Here is a 22745-nt window from a genome sequence, read left to right as displayed (position 1 = left end):
ATTGTGACGACGATGGCAGTGGTGGCAGCGATCCCCGTAACCCAGCTGTGTGACTGTGCTATGCTAGACACCTGCTGCATGCCTTCGATTCACTCCTCGGAATCCTGAAAGGTGAGTGGTCCTCCCACAGCCCCTTACAGACGAGGTCCCTGATGCACAGGGAGGAAGACTGGAGGTCACCCGGCGTCTGGTTAAATATGGGGCACTGGGTTCAGATTCACTTAGTGCTAATCCATCATGCCCTTCCTCTGTAAGCCCTGAGCCTCAGTTTCCTCATCTGGTTATGAGGGCCCTTGATACAACGGCCAAGACATAGAAACCACCTAAATGTCCATCGACAGATGACTGGATAAAGAAGCTGTGGTATACTTATACAATGGAATACTACTCATCCATAAAAAAGAATAAAAATACCATTTGCCTCAACACGGATGGACCTAAAGATCGTCACACTAAGTGAAGTAAGCCAGAAAGAGAAAGAAAAATACCATATGATATTGCTTATATGTGGAATCTAAAAAAAAAAAAAGACACAAATGAACTTATTTACAAAACAGAAACAGACGTACAGACATATAGAACAAACGTATGATTACCGGGGGAAAGGGGGTGGGGAGGGCTAAATTGGGAATTCAAGATTTGCAGATATTAACCACTATATATAAAATAGATAAACAAGTTCGTACTGTATAGCATAGGCAAATATATTCAATGTCTTGTAGTAACCTATAATGAAAAAGAATATGAAAAGGAATATATGTACGTATATATATGACTGAAACATGATGCTGTCCACCAGAAATTGACACAACATTGTAAATTGACTATACTTCAGTTTTTTTTAATGGAAAAAAAATCCATTAAACTTACAAAAAAAGAGGGCCCTTGAGGTCATAGAAAACCCCTTCAAATTTTATTACTTAACCACTGTAAGTATTAATATAGATAATATTATTTATCTGTATTAACAGGGGTTATAATGGAGGCTACAGGAACTCCTGACTCAGACAGATCTAAGGTTAAACTTCACATTCGAGTTTATGTTTAGCATACAGGAAGCACCCAATAAATTCGAGCTAGGTGTATGCAGCAGGCGAAGTAGGAAGCTCTTATTTCCCTCGCTAAAGATTGGAATATGTGTAGGGAGGCCACAGGGCGTCTGTGTAGGGTTGGCCAGGCTGTTCGCTGCGCAAGTGGGCAAGTGAGAGGTTTGGAATGCAAACCATGCTCGCCCCCCAAGCTGTGCCCTCGTGGTGCGAGGCCGCACCCTCCCAGAGAAGGGGCATCTTTTGCTACTTCATGCAGAGGCAAGATCTGGGCAAGCTGTGGTCCTGGAGGCCATCACCTCCCAGCACCAGGAATCTGGGGCACCAGATCAAGGAGATGCTGGTGTAGCAGCCCGCATTCTTGGCCTCGAGCACAGAAACCACTATGATGAACTCCAGCTGTTCAGAGAGGTGTGGAGGGGGTGATGGGTAGTGTGAGAGAAGCCAGGAAGGCTTTAGATTCCTGTGTGAGGTTCTGGAGCCAGACTCAGTCAGCAGCTGGCCACAGGACTGGCCTGGGAAGGACACACGCTACTGCTCCTGGATTCAAGAATTCACTGCTGCCTCTGCTGCCACAGGGAATGAGCTTTCACCATCCAGAAGGCATCCTCTGCTGTCCTACTAATGGGCGTGCCTTAACAATGAGGAAGGAGAACCCTCACCCCCATAGCAAGAGGAGGAGGAGGAGAGACGGAGGAGAGAGAGTGGAAGAGAGAGAGAGACAGGGTGAGGGGAGAGAGAGGAAGGAAGGGAGAAAGATAGAGGGAGAAAGAGAGAAAGAGCAAGAAAAGAAGGGAGGAAGAAAAGAAAGAGAAAGGGAGAAAGGAAGGAAAAAGGAAGAAAAATAAAGAAAAAACGGCTTCATTTCAATATATTTCTGTGGATGAATTTACAAACACATACACAGGAAACAAGGTTACAAAATCATAAGGATTTTCTCCTTAAATGTCAAGCAGTACACATCTATATCTCAATTATAATTATTCTCATTGATTTTTTTAACTAACTCATTGTAATACAGAATTTCGGAGGTCGGCTATAAATGCTTGATGCCTGTGAGGTCCCAGTAAAGTCATTCGGCACAGGAACCAGCCATCAGAATGTGAAGAGTCAACATTTTAACCCCCCAAAAAAGCAGAGAGAAACTCATGTGCAACCAGCTCCAGGGGTGTCATCTACAGAACTGACAACCAGGCTTAAAGATGTCTGCGCTCTGGGAGTGAATGTGCCCAGAGTACTGGCTACGTTTTACTGTTTCTGAAACAGCCTTCCCTTCCTGAGCAAGAAGGCATTATGGAGAGAGCTTGGACTCTCTAGTGTGGCATTCAGCTCATTAATCAGGGGACATTCTGAGGTGGGTTGATTTATCTGGCACTTGTGCTCCGTCCAAAGGGCCGTGGGTTTCCGGGAGAAACTTCTGTCCCACATGAACTGTCTTTTCAATTTAATTCTGGCTCAGATTCCTCTATGAGCAACAGCAACCAGGACCTTATTGAAAAACAGAGCTCCTCTGTGTGAGCACCGTGGAGCCCAGTGGTCTTCTCTTTTCGGCTCCATGTGAGACTCTGCGAATGTTCTTGCCGTGACGGGCAGGGAAGGGCTTGTGAGCAGGTCACAGAAGCACAGAAGTGTGCAAGAAGAGGTCCAGGAATCTGACCACATAAAGACAGTGAGACGAAAAATTACCTCTGTTCAACACCGACACTTGAGAAAGGCAGTATATTATTCAACTCTCAGAAAAATACACTCTAAATAAAAAAGCAAATGGACTTTGTTTTTTAATCTGTTTTGTATGCAGTAGTTTGTGTAGCACAGGGAACTATTTTCAATTGCTTGTAATAACCTATAATAAAAATGACATGAAAATAAAACAGTGAGACGCCACCTCACCCCCATTAGGATGATGAGTGTTTTTTTTAAAAATACAGAAAATACAAGTAGCCCTTCACATCTGCAGCTCAGCCCCTGCAGAGTCAACCAGATGCAGAGAGGTTCAGCTGGTTGAATCTGTGGACACTGGAGGGCCACGTCTAAGGGACTTGGGTGTCCCGGAACTTGGTATCTGCCAAGGTCCTGGAGCTAGTTCCCTGCTCCAGGTGCTGCGGGAGGACCACCACAAGTACTGGAGAGGGTGTGGAGAAATTGAAACCCTCCTACACTGTCAGTGGAAATGTAAAATGGTGTGGGCAGAGGTGTACAGCTCAGTGGTAGAGTGTGTGCTTAGCATGCATGAGGTCCTGGGTTCAAACCCTACTACCCCCCCAAAATAAACCTAAGTACCCCCCAAAATAAAATTAAAAGTATTAAAAAAAAAAAAAAGGAAGGGGATTCTGACATAGGCTACAACTTGGGTGAGCCTTGAGGACATTATGCTAAGCGCAATAAGCCAGTTAAAAAAAGACGAGTCCTGTATGATTCTGCTTATACGAGGTACCTGGAGAAATCCAATTCATAGAGGCAGAAAGTGGGATAGTGACTGCTAGGGGCTTGGGGGCTGACGGAATGGGGGGTTATTTTAGTGGGGGCAGCATTTCAGTTTAACAAGATGAAGAGAGCTCTGGGGCTGGATGGTTGTACAACAGCGCGAATGGACTTAACACTACTAAACTGTATGCTTAGAACTGGTTAAGATGGTAAATTTTATGGTATGTGATTTTTGGCACAATTTTTAAACTCTTTAAATTGTGTATATGTATTTGTAGAGAGATGAGACTACAGTTAACACAGATCGGGGGGAATTCATTGGTTAAATTCATTGTTGCAGACGCGATAGTGGAGGGCCTCTGTGTCGCTCCTGTGTAAACTGTGCTTCGGGTGCGTTAGAGTGAAAACACCAAGACAGAAATACAGAACAGGGATCTGAAACGGTGTTCACAAAGCACAAAAGCCGAAGTTCCGCCAGCGTTAGTTTAAACAGAGGTCTCACCTCCCTCGTGACCCAAAAACTGGAGCCACAAGCAAACACAATTCCCGCCACCGCAGGTGCGCCAGGATGAGAGCAGGGGGACGTGCGGTGGCGGGCGCGTGTGGGACGCACCCGCTCTGGCGCGCGTTTTTGGCGAAACGCCAAAGGCTGAAGCATGTCCGCCCTTGCCCCAGCAACTCCGCTTCTGGAATTCACAAGCGCCTACCCTGAGGTCGTTGCAGAGACGTTTATGAGGCGGTTAATCAAAGCAAGTGATGTCGCGGCTTGCGGTCGAAAGAAGAAAGCCCTCTCCTAGAAGCCACTTGCGTTTCGGGGAGTTCTCAGCGCCCCGTGCGCTGGGGTCCCGAGGCCACCGCGAGCCACCGGCAGGACTCCGCCCGTGGCCCTGCTCACAAGTCAGCGCTTAGCACTGTCGCGCCCCCCGCGCTGTGTTCATGGTTGTGCCAGTAGCTGACATTAGTCGCTTTCTCCACTAGTGCTTCGTGTTTTGAACGCCACCCACCAAAACCCACTTAGCAAGGAGTACTGGGCAGGGCAGTTCTCCCCCAGAATCAGACAGAGATTGCCCTGTAACATTCCTCACGGCACGGAGTGGGCGTGGGCGTGGGTGTGGGTGTCGAACGTACCTTGTTCTTTCCACGCGCGTGTATCGCGTGGCAGGTGTGCTAAGCCGGCCTCGAACCCGCGCGCGCACGCACCTCCAGGGCCAGGCACGGCCGCGCCCCGAGGCGCTCGCCCTGCGCTTGTCAGCCCCTCCCGTCTCCCGCTGGCCTTGGTCCAGTTCCCGCGGCAACGGGCTGAGGCGGCCTTGGTCCAGCGCTCCAGGTGAGAGGTCCTTCCCGGAGCGCAGCCTGCGACAGTGGACGGCGAGATCAGCTGGTGCGGGGCGGGCCCGAGCCCCAGGAGCTCTTCCCCTCAGTAGAATTGCACCCTTGGACGTTTGCGCGGTGTTAGACATTGCAAGTCTCCTGCAAGCCCCCGTTCTCATTACCTACCTTAATCATTGGTTCATCCATCCATCCATCCGTTCGTTCACAAACTGTTCATTTTACCGCAACAGTAACGGTAGACCCTCCTTTAGGATATGGGGATAGAACAGTGGTTTTCAACTGAGGGCGATTTTGCTTCCCAAGGAGGCATTCGGAAATATTTTAGTTACCACAATTTGGGGAGGGTGGGTGCTGTCAGGGTCTGGTACATAGAGGTCTGGAATGCTGTTAAGTGGACTTCCTACAATGTACAGGAGACACCGTCCCCTTCAAGAGTTATCTGGTCCTTAATGTCAGTAGGGGGCGGTTGAGAAGTCCTGGAAGACAATGATGTGTAAGAATCTACCCTGCATATATCTGGAGGAAACTCTACTTAGAAAAGACGCATGCATCCCAGTGTTCCTAGCAGCACTATTTACAACAGCCAAGACATGGGCGCAGCCTAAACGTCCATCAACAGATGAATGGATAAAGAAGATGTGATGTGTATGTGTGTGTGTGTGTGTGTGTGTGTGTGTGTATTGTGCCACACCACGCTGGAGTCTGAGGTGAAAGGAAACATGTACCCTGTTCTATCTGTGCTTTCATGCATTTTCTAAAGTTAAACTGTTTTCTGGAAATAGATTTTGGAAAATATTATCGATGAGTTTGCTTCCATTAAAGCCAGGAAAGCAAAATTATAATAAATCATGGGGTTTTTTTCTTTCATATATAATTAAAATGTTTAAACATAAGATAATGTTGTGAGTTTTAACTCACTTACTTTTCAAATTTTCAATATTTTTTCTGGAAAATTTTAAATTCAATTACATTATCTAAAAAATAAATTAAAAAAAATTTTAATCAGGAAAAAAATTGGGGGGAGGGTATAGCTCATGGTGGAGTGCATGCACGAGGTCCTGGGTTCAATCCCCAGTACCTCCATTTAAATACATAAATAATAAAAACCTAATTACCTCTCCCTAAGAAATTTAAAAATTTTTTTAAATTAAAAATCAGGAAAAAATTACATAAAAATATATGTATAGGAGCTCCCATTTTCCTTTGTCTCTAGCTTCAATATGGGTCAGCACACTCTAGACTTTGTATTTAAATTTTTGATATTTTGTCCTATCTTTTTTTCATTCATTTTGACTTTCTAAAAAGTATTACACTGAAGTATTATTTATGTTGATGACGGAGGTTTTTGGTGCCCCCTGATCCCAGCTTCATCTTTGAGAAGGTGACCTTTGAGCTGAGATGTAAAGATTGAGGAAGAGCCATGGGAATTTCAGGGAAAGGAAATCCTTATCAGAGGAAAGGCAGACATCTAGGTCATGGGGCAGAGAAAGTTTTCAGGGACAGCAGGGAAGCCAGAGTGGTGAGAGGTTGGTGGCCAAGGCATTAGGGCTGTGCCATGAGAAGCAGTCGGGGGCCAGGATGCCAGGGGTGGGGGGTCCTTGTGGACCAATGAAGAGTAGCTTTCTGTTTGGTCTGTGTGTGTGTTGTGGAGCCACTGAAAGAGCCTAAGTTGTGGGGGGAGAGGGTGACATGATCTGATTTGCTTGCAGAAGGTCTGAGACTTGCTTCGTGGAGGGCAGACTATCTGGCACTGGGATGACCCAGCCATCAAAATGTCACCATCATCCATGGAGTGGTGGCCCCTGGACTGAGGTGGATGCAAACAGACTGAGTCCTGTTATGTCTTGGAGGTTGAGCTGAGGCAGGATTTGTGGTGGCAGGATGGCTGGTGTGGGCAGAATGAGAAGAATGGGGAATGAGTTCTGCTTTGAGTTTTTCTGTTTTGAGTCTGGGCTCTTGGGTGGAGGGTGGTGCCGTTTACAAAGTATAGGAAGACTGGGGCGGGGTGGTGAGTAGACTTTGAGGGAGATTGAAGATCTGTATTCGGACACATTGGCTTAAGACGTCAGATTTTCAACATAGTTTTGAAAGTCCTAGCCACAGCAATCAAAGAAGAAAAAGAAATAAAAGGGAAATAAAGACGTCAATTTGACATTATTGGAGATGTGTCAAGGAGGCAGGAATTCAGATAGAAAATCAAGGCTTGAAATACCAACCAGCTTGGAGGTGGTTTTTGTAAATGTGGCTCTGGATAAAATCAGCTTGAAAGAGAGTATAGATGGCCTCTAAGGTGGTCCCCAGTGAATTGCGCCTCTTGGTACTCACACCCCTGTGTGGTCTCATCCCAGGATGAGGAGGGCTGACCATGTAACCAGTAATGGATTGCAGAAGCGTCAATGTGTGGTTTCCAATGCTGGGCTATAAAAGATATTGCACCTGTCTTGGCTCGCTCTCTCTGGGGGAACCCATCACCCTGTCTCGGGAGCACAAAAGCAGCCCTCTGGAGAGCTCCAGCCGAGGTTCCCTGCCAGGAGTATGAGTAAACCACCTTGAAAGTGGGTCATCCAGCGCCAGTCAAGTCTTCAGATGACCACAACCTTGGTCAGTGTCTTAACAGCAGCCTCATGAGAGCCTCCTCTGAGCCAGATCCACCCAGCTAAGCTGCTCCTAGGTCCTTGAATCACAGGCACTAGGTGACATGATAAGTGCTTGTTGTTTTAAGTCTCTAAGGTTTGGGGTAACTTGTTATGCAGCAGTAGGTGACTAATGCAGATGGGAAATGTGGACATGGGCCCAGCCCTGGAGCCCTCCGTTACACAGAGGTGGAGCAGAGGAGGTGAGCATCTAGGAGCGTCTGGTGAAGTAAGACAAAGATCAGAAGAAGTTCAGTGTCCCTGAGGGTAAAAGAAGGAGAGGGTAAACTGTTCAAATCTGATAGCAAGGGAGTAGCCACTGGTTGTAGGAAAGGAGGTCAGTGGCAACTTGGCAGAGCAGCTTCCTGGAATAAACTGTCAAAACAAGGGATTGGCCAGTGGCCACCACGGGTATAGCTGACCTCAGAGAGAGAACACAGGCACGCACATCAGGTTACAAAGCACCACATTCAGACTCTTCTAAATACTTTTCAGTTACATGTGGGACACATTTGGGGAATTCTGTTCAACACACTGTTGCGGAGGAGGTGACAGACTCAGACCTTAAATACAAGACTTTGCTGTTTATGAGAAGTTCAGCTCAGGAAGGAAGGAGGGGGCTGAGCGGCCGGAGGCTGGAAACCCCATGCCCTGCTCCTTGAACGCATCAGAATGAGAGGCTTTCTTCTGTGCCTGGGTGCTCACGGATTCCCCGACACGCACACACGCACGCACACGCACAGCCAGTTCCAGGAGTGCTGTGCAGCAGCAATAGTCTGTTGCTTTGTGAGCCCAAGGCCCTCTCTGCCCGGGGAGCACAGCACTCCTGGAACTGGGTGTGCGTGTGCGTGCGTGCGTGCGTGCCCTGAAAATGTACACGCGTGATGCACGTTCGGGAACAAGAGACGGTACAGGGTTTCTTCTTCCATGGGGCCAAAACTGACACTGAAGATGTAAAGAGGAGAGATGAGGTAGGTTCAAGGGAGTGAAACGTAAAAGCTGTGTCTGCTCAGGGGGGAGGGTGCCGCTCTGTGGTGGAGGGTGTGCTTCACATGCACGAGGTCATGGGTTACATCCCCAGAACCTCCATTAGAAATAAATAAAAGCTCTATGCGAGCAGAAAACATTATAGAAAGAAGAGGAAGGAGGAGGAGAGCCCTGAGGAGACAGAGCTGGGGAGAAGGCAGGACTGGGGTCCCATGGGGGAGAGGTGTTTAAGACCAAGAAGCAGGCTTTCCTCTGCTTTGCAGGGAGAAACCAGAGCTGAACGTTGTTTTTAAAATGTAGGTTTTATTATTATTCAGGAATCGTAGGGCCAACAGATCAGGAGACCAATGTCATTGAAAAGATAGTTTATAATCTTTTAAAATTGCAGATCCCAAGAGGAGCACACATACCATGCCATGCAGGGCCACCTGGGGAAGCACCAGGGTTGTTCGGGAGGCGGAGAGGGTGGAGAGAGGCTGGCAAGAGCCTTTATCGTGGTTTCCACCAGGAGGAGTGGGTGAGGCAGAGTGAGAAGGCTTAGAGTTGGCTGCTGTGAACGATTTCAGTGAGCCCTAGAGATAGAGGCTGTCCCTAGGTATCCGGTACCTGCCCTGGAAGAGTAGGCAGGTGGATGGTGGTCCAGAGAGCGAGAGCCCCATAGAGGAGGTGGCTGGAGGTGTGGGCTCAGGATGTCTTGATTTACATGCAAAGACCACACTCCCAGGTGAGTTATTTCCTCTCTAGGCATTGGCCACCCCTGGGAGGAGCAGTTCCTCCAGGTATCAGCAGGGCCCCACGATGTCAAAGCATGATATTTAAAAACTGGAAAACGTAGCTATCATTAACCCGAATAAACAATGACCAACGTGCAAACCTGCATGAAGCCTGCTGTCTTGCTGGTGTCTTCGGCCCATACATCAGATACATTTCTTTCGCTGTTTAAACCAAACTGAACTGCATTTCTTGCCTCTGGGAACCAGACGCATGTCTCCCACCTCACTGAAGGGAAGCTCCATGAAACCAGGGACCAGCACTTGATTCTTCTTCTTCACCATCTCCCCAGGGTCTGAGATCACGAAGGAGATGCCGTGGTTGCTGGTGTTGGGACATGGTTTGTGTAGTTAATGTCCAACCCCAGCACACCTGTAGTCATCTTGAGAGAGGTGTGTTTTGCTCAGCACCGAATCCTCTGGTCCTCAGCACAGTGCCAGGCACAGAGCGGACCCATGGGGGTTCTTGATGGACTAAATGACTGAATTAACGTGTTTTCAGCTCCATGAGTGTGGAGACTGTGTCTTGTCTTTTCCCCTCATCATTCCACTCCCAGTGCCTAGCAGATTGTAGACACTCGATGAATACTGGGAGGGGACAAGTGTATAAACAAATGATTAAATGAATGAAGGATGACTGGATGGTGGAGACAGATGACAGTTATGCCACGGGCACCTGCAGCTACTACTGACTGAAAACTTGTGAAGACTTAAGCCTGCAGAAGCTCCAGAGCCATCTTTTTGCCCATCTGTGAAGACTCAGGGAGCAATTTGCAGGGCATAAAAGATGCATGATTACCGGCGGGAATGTGAAATGGTGCAGCTGCTGTCGAAAGCAGTACAGAGGTTCCTCAGAAAATTAAGCACGGAATTATCACGTGGTCCAACAACACCACTTTAGGGCATAAGCCCAAAGACCTGAAAGCAGGGTCTCAAAGAGATATTTGGGGGTTTTTTAGAGGGGGTGGTTATCGAAGTATCCCTGGTTTATGATGTTGTATTAGTTTCAGGTGCACAGCAGTGTGATTCAGTCATATATATATATATATATATATATATTCCTTTTCAGATTCTTTTCCATTATAGGTTATTACATGATGCTGAATATAGTTCTCTGTGCTATACAGTAGGTCCTTGTTGTTTATCTATTTTATGTATACAGTAGTATATATCTGTTAATCCCAAACTCCTAATTTATCCCCCCCCACCTTTCCCCTTTGGCAACCATAAGTTTGTTTTCTAAGTCTGTGAGTCTGTTTCTGTTTTGTAAATAAGTACTGTTTCTTTAGATTTCACATATAAGTGATATCATATGACATTTGTCTTTCTCTGGCTGACTTTCTTCACTCAATATGATAATCTCTAGGTCCATCCATGTTTTTGCAAATAGCGTTACTTCTTTTTTATGGCTGAATAATATTCCGTGTATGTATATATACATATATGTGTACCACAACTTCTTTATCCAGTCATCTGTCAATGGACATTTAGGTTGCTTCTATGTCTTGGCTATTATAAATAGGGCTGCTATGAACATTGGGGTGCAGGTGTCTTTTCGAATTAGAGTTCCCTCTAGATATACACCCAAGAGTGGGATTGCTGGATCATATGGTAACTCTATTTTTCGTTTTTTAAGGAACCTCCATACTGTTTTCCATAGTGGCTACAACAATTTACATTCCTACCAACAGTGTAGGAGGGTTTCCTTTTCTCCACACCCTCTCCAGCATTTATTATTTGTAGACTTTCTGATGATGGCCATTCTGACCAGTATAAGGTGATTCTTGAAAGAGATATTTGTACACTCATTTTCACTGTAGCATTACTTACAATAGCCATGACATGGAAGCAATGCAAGTGTCCATGGATGGATGAATGGATAAGCAAAATACAGTGGAATATTATTTAGCTTTAAAAAGGAAGGGAATCGAGATGCGTGCTACAACCATTGAGGACTTATGCTGAGTGACATAAGCCAGTCACAGAAGGACAAATACCACATAATTCCATGAAGTACCTAGTCAGAATCGTAGAGACAGAAAGTAGAATGGTGGCTGTCAGGGGCTGAGTGGTGGGGAGAATGGGGAGTTTTTATTGAATGGGTACAGAATTTCTATTTGGGAAGATGGAAGAGTCTGGAGATGGATGGGGTGAGGGTTACACAACTGTGAATGTATTCAATCGTACAAAACTGTACAGGTAAAAATGGTTAAAATGGTAAATTTTATATGAATATTTTTTAAATATACATGAATACGGTGAGACGTGGTGAGACATCTGCAAGTTTAAGAGCCTCCTCCACACCCCATCCCAATCGATTTGACGTCAGCAGCTCTGTCTCCCCTCAGGAGCCTTTATGAGGTTTTTGCAGCAGAAGCAGGGGCTTGGGCTGTTGCCATGGGAACTGCAGCCAGCTTGGAGAAGGGGAGGGGGCTCTGAAGGAGCCGAGAGAGCCGTGGAGGCTGGAATTTTCCAGGCTCTGAACTCACACTTTGCGTTTGCTTTGTAATAAATGAATGGGTGGAAATGTGGGTCTTTGTCCCCAGTAAAACAGCTGCCCCTCCTCTCTCCAAGAGAAGGACTCTCGGAGGTGATGCACGTCCAGTGCTCAGCCCCGGGCTAGATCCCGAGAGGCGGGTGTCCCCCGGGGGCTCTCCTCAGAGTGCCGCCTGCCCCTGGAGCTCATGAAGTCGACTCTCATCCAGGACAGAGGCTCTCACGTTAATTTTCTTTGAGTAGATGTCTTTGGAAAAGAAGTAGAATCATGCCACTCCCCCCCTGAGCTCCGTCCTCAGCTCGGTTGATTTCTAAAAACTGGTTTGGGGCCACAGACATTCAGGGTAAGTGCAGTTCTTGGCAAGTTGTTACAGTTAGTTTACCCAACAGGGACCCTAACTGTGGACCCTAAAGTGCCTCATTTTAAAGGAATTTTTCATCCACCCAGTCAACTGATACATCGGTTGTTGTTGCTTCGTAGCAAATTATCAGAGAGAGAGCTGTGGGGAGGAGGGTACAGCTCAGTGGTAGAGCACATGCTTAGCACGCATGAGGTCCTGGGTTCAGTCCTCAGTACCTCCATTAAAATTTAAAAAATAAATAAATAATAAAAACCTAATTACCACCCCCCCCCAAAAAAAAAACCAGAGAGGCTTGCAACTACGCTTACTACCTCAGTGTCTGTGGGTCTCAGAGGCTGCAGTTGAAATGTCCGCTGACGAACCTCCACCTCCAAATGTTCTGGTTCATGAGCTAATGCCCAGCCGAACCCCAAGCTCTCTGCCCTTTGCCATCTATCAGATGGATTTAATGGCTCTCTTGGAAGTAGCTCAATATAAGTAATGATTTTGAGACACCCATTTCTAGTATATTAAAAGGTGTTTAATGTTAACAGTCTTTTTGGCAGACAGCACCTCTGGAACACACTTAAACAAATCTTCTAATTTTAGGGTGCCTATCTCATTCCTCTGACTGTTTAAGGCACGGCCAGCGGCTGTGAATACCTATGTTCGTGCCTCGACGCAGTAAGTGCTCAATTAATGTTTGCTGAACTGAACACCTGAACTACATCGCACATGTACCTCTGGAGCAGCCAGAATTTCCCTGGGTCAGTTTATACACCTGATCCCTTGCTTCCGTAAGAGGCAGGATTGCATCATCACTAGGAAAGCTACACAGTTGCATCTTAAGGGTGTGTGTGGTCCATGTATCACGTCCCTGTTGTCATCTCTGAATTTCTTCCATGCTGAAATTTGGCGGCCATTATTGCCCGCAGGAAACGGTGCAGAGTTGTCCTCACCTTGTGACTGTAGGGAACCTGTGGGGTCCCCCCCCCCAGGGAGCAGAATGGTTAAGTTTCCCTTTGAGAACGTGTAGGGAGGGAGGGAGGCCAAACGAGAAAGTGAGAAGGCAGACAATGTGGCCTCCTTCAGGAGACATCTTGCAAGAGGGAACTTTAGGACCTGGTGGCGGTTTGGAGGGGTGTGGAGGAGGAAAAGGCAACGTTTACGCCTCGGTTTTCACTCTTGTGCAGTTGGGTAAAAGATGGAACCGTCTCGTGAGGAGGAATCGTGTATACAAGTATTTGGATGGGACTCTAATCTGGAGATGCCTTTGGCGTTGAAGGACATCTGTCGTAGTCTGGGCTTCCCCCGGTGCAGACCCTGGATCGTGGCTTTGAGTGCAGGTGGTTCATTTCGGCGGTGGGGCCAGGAGGAACCAGCAGGGAGTCGGGAAGAGACGTGAGCCGGGGGAGGCAGCTGACAAGGGCTGCGTCATAGGGGAGCTATGACAGAGCGCAACGGGGCTTACCCCATAGGGAAGCTCTGGACATGGCGTAAAGGACCGCCCGGAATTATCTCACCCAAGAGGAGAAAGACCTTGGATTAATTCATCACCAACTCCCATTATCGCTGCTGGATGGGCTCCTGGTTACCCAGACCCCTTCCCCTTTCCTACCATTTTCTACCCATTTCTACCCTTCTGCTCCCTTCACTCCCGCCGCACTGGCCTCCTTGCTGCTCCCAAGCTGTGCAAAGGCGCTTCTCCCCCAGATTGCTTGTATTTTCTGTTCTCTTGCCGGGACTGCTCTTCCTTCCTTCCTTCCTTCCCTCCTTCCTTCCCTCTCTCCTCCCTCCTTTCTTCCTTCCTTCCTTCTTTCCTTCCTTCCTTCCTCCCTTCCTTCCTGTTCAAATATCGTCGCCCCAGGGAGATACTCCTTGACATCTGACCTAAAATAGCTCGCTCACTCCCCAGAGAAAGACGAATACGATATGATTTCACTCATATGTCGAATATAAAAACCAAATACACAAACAAGCAAGATAAATGAACAACCCCACCCCCAAAACAAAACCCACACGGATACAGAGAGCAGAGCAGTGGCTCACTGAGGGGAAGGGGCAGGGGCAGGGGCGGGGTGGAGGGGAGTAACATGGGTGAAGGGGGTCATTTGTATGGTGGTGGGTGGAAACCAGATTTTTGGTGGTGAGCACACCGCGGGGAATATAGAAATAGAATGTTGTACACGTGAAACTGACATAATGTGATAAACCAGGGTTACGCCCATTAAAAAAATAAAAACTGGAAAAAGGAGGAATTTTTAAGAATTTAAAACTAAAACAGCTCACTCCCTTTGGAGGCCTATCCCCATTGCTTTCTTTATTATCCTTCACAGCAGTCATCTCCAGCCAGCACTGTATTGTGTCTCTGTCTGTCTGTCCGTCTCCCCCACTAGAACGTAAGCCCCGTGAGGTTAGAGAGACTGGCTTTCTCGTTTTCCACTTTCACTAATGCCAATCCCCATGCCTGGGCCCTGTTGGGCACGTAATACATATTGGTTGAATGAAGAAAGATGAACCTGGGGGAGGGCATAGCTGATTGGTAGAGTGAGTGCGCCTGGCATGCATAAGGTCCTGGGCTTAATCCCCAGTGCCTCCATTAAACACATAAATAAACCTAAGTACTTCCCCCAAAACAAGCAACAGCAACAAATTTTTTTAAGAAACGAGAGATGAATTGGATGAACTCCAACTCCCTCGAGGGCAGAGCTTGTGGCTCTTAACTCCCATGTTCAGCGTACACAGAGACCAGCGTGCGGCAGGCAGTAGGGCCCCTGCAGTGAGTGTCCGGTAAATGAACAGCGAGGACGGATCACAAGCACTGACGTTCCCTTGAGAAGCAGTGTGGTTTCCAGCACAGTCTGCCCAGCCCCAAGCAGCTAATTATTTTCCTCCAGCAAAGATCCTTGCCATTCAGAAACATTCCTAGAAATCATATTTGCTTTATATGATGTACAGTTGAATTCACTCTTCTTGGTGTAGAGTTCTAAGGACCAATGAATACAGTCCTGTAACTACCGCCCCAGTTAATTCACCACCTTCAGCAATTCCACTCCTGGGCATATATCCAGAGGGAACCTTAATTCAAACAGACACCTGCACCCCAGTGTTCACAGCAGCACTATTGACAACAGCCAAGACATGGAAACAACCTAAATGTCCACTGACAGATGACTGGTTAAAAAAGATGTGGTATATTTATACAATGGAATACTACTCAGCCATAAAAAAGAATAAAATAATGCCATGTGCAGCAACATGGATGGACCCGGAGATCGTCATTCTATGTGAAGTAAGCCAGAAAGAGAAAGGAAAATACCATATGATATCACTTATATGTGAAATTTTTTTAAAAGGACACAAATGAACTTATTTACAAAACAGAAACAGACTCACAGACATAGAAAACAAACTTACGGTCACCAAAGGGGAAAGGGGGTGGGAAGGGATAAATTAGGGGCTCGAGATTTGCAGATACTAACTACTATATATAAAATAGATAAACAACAAGTTTCTTCTGTACAGCACAGGGAACTATATTCAGTATCTTGTAGTAACCTATAATGAAAAAGAATATGAAAAGGAATATATGTACGTATATATATGACTGAAACATGATGCTGTACACCAGAAATTGGCACAACATTGTATCACTGACTAATTCTTCAATTAAAAAAAAAAAGCAAAAATACACCCCCCTAAAAAAGAAGTTCCCTCATGCCCCTTGGTGGGCACCCACCCTCACCCTTGCCTATCTGTCCCCTGTCCCTGTAAATTTGCCTTCTGTGTACAGTCAGGTAAATGGAATCACATCACCTTGAGGGGTGCCAGGGGTCACCCTCTCATTTCAAGTCTGCCCCCCTGCTGCCCTGTTAGCCCCCGTCCCCATCTCCCACCCTCTCTGTGTTCCCAACGCTTCTCACCTGCTGACTTTTCCGCTGCTTCCCCCACTAGAGTGAGGCCTCCGGGGGGGCATGGCCTTTGTCCTAACCTCACCTGAATCCCGAATCCTGAATCCCAAGGGTAGCCCAGCACCCAGCCCTAAATACTTGTTGAAGGAGCAAGTGAATGTTGGTTTGCGTGTTTTTTCATTTTGTTTTCTATTGAAGTGTAGTTGATTTACAATGTTAGTTTCATGTAGTAAATGAATGTTTTAGCAAATGAATGGAGTGATTGAATGAAGAAATCTTCTGAAGGCCCAGGGGGGTCCATTTGGTACCTGTTTTTTACTTCCCGTTTTAGTCCCCGTGCCTAGGACAGTGCCTGGCACACAGGGGGACTCAGGTGATTGTTGACTGACTCAGTGAGGGAAGGATGAGGGCAGTTAATGAACGTTCATACCGCCGGGGCTTCGGCAGAGGAGCGATTCTGCCATTCCTCCCCTCCTCGCCCCCCTACCCCCGTCATTCAGCCTTTATGCGCATCTTCTCCCTTTTAATGCACATAACAGACTTAATTGAAGCACTGCTGTCCAGCCAGCATGCTGGGGAGCCTGTGATGATTCTCCCGTCCCCGGGGACCCTGGTTGGAAGTCCGAAGCGCTAGCCTGTGCTCCTTGGACGGTGACTGGCTGAGCCTGTTGCCATGGGAACTGCAGCTGGAGCTGGGGAGCCGAGGGGACTGGGGAGGGACCCGGAGAGCCTCAGAGACTGGGCGGTCCATGATTTGGGTGAAGATTCCATGTGATTTTATAATGGTGATCCAGCACCGAGGAGGAACGTAATAAATGTTTGTGAATGAAGGCGAAACTGTGCCTGGAGGGGTCACCCTGCACATGGGGGAGGGAGGGGGGTCGCTTATCTTGTTTATACTTGGGCTGGGAAAATCTTCTCGTGATGGCGGTGAAAATCTATATAGTCAGCATCTGAATTTATCCATCTTTGCCCTGACCCATCCACCCATCTGCCCACCTGTCTTAATTGCGTTTTTTATTTCCTGTATCTTACAGTTCTTTGACATCTTTTGGGGGGACACTGCCCCTCAAGGGGCTGCCTAACTCCTAAAGATAATAACAACTTACCACAAGCATGTCCTTCATATGCTAACCAACAAATCTCGAGACTATAGCCCCAACCATCTTTTTTTTTTTTTGATTGAAGTATAGTCAGTTTACAATATTGTGTCAATTTCTGGTGTACAGCATAATAGTTCAGTCATACATATACATATAGATATTCGATTTCATATTCTTTTTCATTATAGGTTACAAGATACTGAATATAGTTCCCTGTGCTATACAGTATAAATTTTTGTTGTTTATCTATTTTATATATAATAGTATCTGCAAATCTCGAACTCCCAATTTATCCCTTCCCCTGCTGGTAACCATAAGTTTATTTTCTATGTCTGTGGATCTGTTTCTGTTTTGTAAATAAGTTCATTTGTGTCCTTTTTCTTTTTTTAATTTCACATATAAGTGATATCATATGGTATTTTTCTTTCTCTTTCTGGCTTACCTCATTTAGAATGACTATCTCCAGATCCATCCATGTTGCTGCAAATGGCATTATTTCATTCTTTTTATGGCTGAGTAGTATTCCATTGGATAAATATACCACAACTTCTTTATCCAGTCATCTGTCGATGGACGTTTCAACCATCTTCGTTACCTGACTCTCACACACCAAGCCTCTATTTTCCTGTCCTAAATCATCCCTGGGCCAGGTTCCAGGCACCAGAGACCACTGCTTATAGCCTAAAGCCTGGGGAATTATTCAAACCAGTCAATCCTAAACTATTCACCCTCCCCGTCTTGCCATTCCCATGGAAACCCCCATCAGGCTGGACTTCCCCTCCCTCCTGTCTTCTGCCTCCTGACCCCCTGGTGCCTCCCCTGTGGCCCTACATGGCTTGCCCCCCTCCTTTGGGGAATGTAAGTAATAAAAGTCTTTCAATGGCATTAGCCTCTCTGGAGTCACTCAGTGAGACACATAAATTAAAATCCTATGGGAACAAGTGAGCCCAGCCCCCACCCCCAACACCCGCCCACCCACTCACCTCCTAAGATCTTTACTCTGGTCTTCCTGAGATATTCCCAGGGCTTTTTCTCTCCTTCATGGAGGTCTTTGCTCAGACATCACTGTCTCTGACCTCCAGATCTAAACCTACTCTCTATCCTCTTTTATCCCAAAGCCTGGACGGTCCTCCCCTGACATCATTTCTCTCACACTATAACCCACCTTCCATGGCAGTGTCTCTCTTCATCTGACTGCAGGGCACACAGACCCTTATCCCCCATCAGTGAGTAAATGGACAGAAGATAGTGCTTAAATCAGTGACTCTTTCTGGCTGTGGAGAAAAGGGACCCCTCCTACACTGCTGGTGGGAATGCAGTTTGGTGCAGCCACTGTGGAAAACAGTATGGAGATTCCTCAAAAGACTAGGAATAGACTTACCATATGACCCAGGAACACCGCTCCTGGGCATATATCCAGAAGGAACCCTACTTCAGAAAGACACCTACGCCCCAGTGTTCACAGCAGCACTATTTACAACAGCCAAGACATGGAAACAGCCTAAATGTCCATCAACAGATGACTGGATAAAGAAGAAGCGGTATATTTCTACCATGGAATACTATTCAGCCATAAAAACTGACAACATAATGCCATTTGCAGCAACATGGATGCTCCTGGAGAATGTCATTCTAAGTGAAGTAAGCCAGAAAGAGAAAGAAAAATATACCATATGAGATCGCTCATATGTGGAATGTTAAAAAAAAAAAGAACATAAATACAAAACAGAAACAGACTCATAGACACAGAATACAAACTTGTGATTGCCAAGGGGGCGGGGGGGGGGTGGGAAGGGCAGACTGGGAGTTCAAAATTTGTAGATACTGACAGGCATATGTAGAATAGATAAACAAGATTATACTGTACAGCACAGGGAAATATATACAAGATCTCGTGGTAGCTCACAGCAAAAAAAAATATGACAATGAATATATGTATGTTCATGTCTACACTGGAATTTGACACAACATTGTAAAATGATTATAACTCAATAAAAAAAAGTTTTAAAAAAAATCAGTGGCTCTTTCTGACAGGTGTGATTTCTTTCAGAGTCCACAGAGACCCAAATAGTAGAATTTTGATGCTGCCCAAAAGTGCATTTCTTTAAAAATCAGCTTCTTGATGTATCATTTACAAATAACAAAATGCAGGCATGGCCAGCATACAACTAATGGGTCTTAGACAGAAAAGTACGTACATACGTGATCAACCCCACAATCAAGATGGGAGACATTCCACGGATGAAGAGTAAACAGACCACATGTGGCTGGCCAGGCACTGGTTACTCGATAAGAATTGATCTCGCCCGCCCAGTCATCTCCGGGAGGGGCTGTCTCTCTCTCTCTCTCTCTTCTCTCTAACAGAGTGTCCGGCTCAGGGTGGACCCACAGTGAATATCTGTAGGAAAAATTATCAGATGGAGGCATCCCCACACAGACCCTAATCTGGAGAAAAAACACAGTAGAGGAGGAAAAGTAATTTTCCCTCTACCCTTGAGTTCTTGGCTGAGACCCTGTAATAAAAGACAGCTTAACAACAGACAAGCAGACATTTACTAACACACATACCTCATGTGTACGTGGGAGCTACCCAGGGCGGCTAGAAGTGGCCTAGAATTCAGACTTAAAAACCATCTTAATAGGGGAAATGGGGCTGCATGAAGACGTCTTAAGGGACTGTGAGTGATTTTCAGGGAAAATAGAATAGTCGGGCGGTATGACAGTTTGAGAAAAGTTTGGGTGTGGCATCTGCTTCATGTCTCCCCTTTGCAATAAAAAGCCATCTTTCCTGGTGGACGAATCTCACGGAAAGGGATTTGTGACAAGTGAGTTCCCTTTGGAGGATCTGTCTTTAGGCGGATAAGGGGGCTCGAGAATGCCTGAACCTGTGTTTGCTGTTTTCAAGTGCCTGCAGCTCGGTCACCAGTGCACGGAAGTTGTAGCCCTGGGGCTGGCGTGTTTTGGGGTGGCCTGTTCCGCTGTCCTCTGACACCATGTCAGTCTCCCCTCATCGTACTCCCGGGGTCTGGCACGTAGACTTACCGTAGTAGGCACCCGGTACATACTTGCTGAATGAACAAGGGGAAGACTGGACAGAAATGTGGCGAGGACACTGGCCACAGCTGATGTGAAAATGTGGGCTTTCTAGACTCTGTGAGGCCCCTGCATGAAGTGTCAAGGACCAGCGCAGAGATGTGTGTGGACCAGTGATGGGAGGGTAGGGCATAGGCGGGAGGAGGGGTGCAGGCTGAGAGCCCCTCAGGCCTCCCCATCCCTCACCCAGGCTGCTTCCTCCTCGGGGCTCTCTGGTGCCTTGGCAACCCAGGCGAACTCAGTCTGTTACCATGGAAACGACAGCTAAGAGGAGGAAGTGGAGGTGGCTGAAAATCAGCAGACAGAACCTCATCAGAGAATGGAACGTTCTGGAAGCTTGTATCAGATTGAATGTTATGTTTAAAACCCCCAGCCCAGAATCCTTCAGTTTCACATTCACAATTGGTGAATAAGTAAAAATATGTGTTCTTCTCTTGAGCAGTGCTGATGGGAATGTAAAATGGTGCAGCTGCTATGGGAAACAGCATGGAGGTTCCTCAAAAAAAACTAAACATAGAGTAATCATATGATCCAGCCATTCCACCTCGGGGTTAACACCCAGAAGAATTGGAAAGCAAGGTCTCCAAGAGATGTCTGTGCACTCACGTTCATACCAGCAGTAATCACAGTAGCCAAGAGGTGTGGGCAACCCAGCGTCCGTCAGTAGATGAACGGCTACACAAAGTGTGGTCTATCCATCCAATGGAATATTATCCAGCTCAAAAAGAAGGGAAGAGGGGGTGGTGTAGCTCAGTGGTAGGGCGCACGCTTAGCCTGCACGAGGTCCTGGGTTCAATCCCCAGTACCTCCATTGAAAATAATAATAATTTTTTAAGTAATTAAAAAGGAGGGAAATTCTGACACGTGCTACAATGTAGGCGAACCTTGAGGACGTCGTGCTGAGTGAAAAGGGCACAGACACACAGGGCAAGTACTGCACGATTCCACTTACACGTGAGGTACCTACGGTCATCAGATTCACAAACAGAAATTAGGATGGTGGTTGCCAGGGGCTGGCGCAGGGGAGGGAGAGTTACTGTCTGAAGGGGATGGAGTTTCAGGCGGGGATGGTGCTGCTGGTTGCACAACAACGTGGATATTCGTCCTGCCACTGAGCTGCACACTTAGAAGCAACTGAGCTGGTCAGTTTTACCTTATGTGCACTTTCCATCATTTTCAAACTAAATATAAATATGTGAGTTCTTGGCAGGCATTCCCATCTCTCTGAGCCTTTCTTAGTACGATTTCTCATTTGTAAAGTCAGAATGATAATGGGGGTGGAGGGTCTAGCTCAGCGGTGGAGCGTGTGCTTACCATGCATGAGGTCCTGGGTTCAATCCCCAAGACCTGCATTTAAAAAGTAACTAAATAAATGAACATAATTACCTCCACCCTCAAAAAAATGATAGCCAGTCCTACCTCATAGGATAATGAGAACACAACACACAGCCCAGCATCTTAGAAACCAGAATTTGGGCAAAAGGTGATTTATGGGGTCACTTTGGAGAACTTGCCCTAAAATGAAGTCTCCATTTATCACAGGCTGTTTTTCCTCCAACACCGGGTAACCCCCGCCACACACACACACACACACACACACACCCAGTTGCTTTGTTTGGAGAAGAAACCCCCTCATCATCTCAGCACGTGGTCTCCCGACATGGGGGTCTGTGCCAACTTGAGCGCATGCGCTGTAGACGCGGGTTTCTAGTTTTGACCTGCAGCGTGGTTGCAAGGAGCACCCTTATGAGGTTAAAAGCATGGTCCATCTGGCTTCGGTTCAAAACCCTGCCCCTTCTGGTGGTGGAATGTTGGACAGACTGCTCAACCTCTCTGTGCCTCAGTTTCCTCGTGTGCAAATGAGGGGTCACAGTGTTATCCACCTATAGGGCTGTTGAATTTCTTGTGAGGAATTTACCACAGTGCCTGGCACATCAGAGGCACCCAACTCGCTTTAGATACAATTGCGCACTTCTGTTTATTGATTGCTCTGAAGCCTCCTTCGGCTCAGGAAATGGCAACCGTCCTCCCTGCAAACAAAAAAAGTGTGTCCACCCTATTTCCATCACCACCACCCATCATCCACGCCCGTCTTATTTGTCTGTGGTATCTGTGGGTGCCCAGCCCAAACTGAGACCACAAGCAGAGAGAAGGCACTGAATGCGTGTTGGATGTTCTTGAAAGGCGTTTATTTTTTGATGATCTGATTCATATCTGTAATCTAATAACCGTGAGCTCCGCAAAGGCAGAGAACTTGTCTGTTTTGGCACACCAGGCTTAGGGCCTGAATCCCAGTAGGAACTCCAGTCGTAATATTAGGATCAATATTAGTCATTTGTGAATCAGGCCCAGTGTTTCATGAGGCTTTGCATCAGCTGGTTACTACCTGGACTCACCTTCTAACACTCTCTCTGTTCTTGACTGGTTGCCGTGGAATTCCTTATAGGTGCCTTGTATGTTCCTGCCTCAGGACCTTTGCACGTACTCTCCCCCCACCTAGATCTCTCTACTGTTCGACAGTCCTGTTTACTTGCCCTTCCTCCAGCTTTCTGCTCAGGCGTTGACACTTCCTAAGCATGTATCTAAAACAGCCCTTCCCTTCATAGGCC

The 22745-nt window shown here is 46.7% G+C and overlaps 1 long non-coding RNA gene across 1 annotated transcript; it reads left to right on the top strand.

The window, feature by feature from the left end:
- The first annotated feature begins 53 nt into the window (after nt 1-53).
- LOC140698414 (uncharacterized) lies at nt 54-2815 on the top strand. Its single transcript, XR_012076199.1, has 2 exons — nt 54-111; nt 2068-2815. It is a non-coding gene; the product is annotated as an uncharacterized lncRNA (long non-coding RNA).
- The last annotated feature ends 19930 nt before the right edge of the window (nt 2816-22745 follow it).

Source organism: Vicugna pacos, chromosome 9 (assembly GCF_048564905.1).
Source record: "Vicugna pacos chromosome 9, VicPac4, whole genome shotgun sequence".
NCBI classification, from domain to species: Eukaryota; Metazoa; Chordata; class Mammalia; order Artiodactyla; family Camelidae; genus Vicugna; species Vicugna pacos.
Note: the sequence above shows the minus strand (reverse complement) of the source record. Positions and strands in the feature narration are given on the sequence as shown.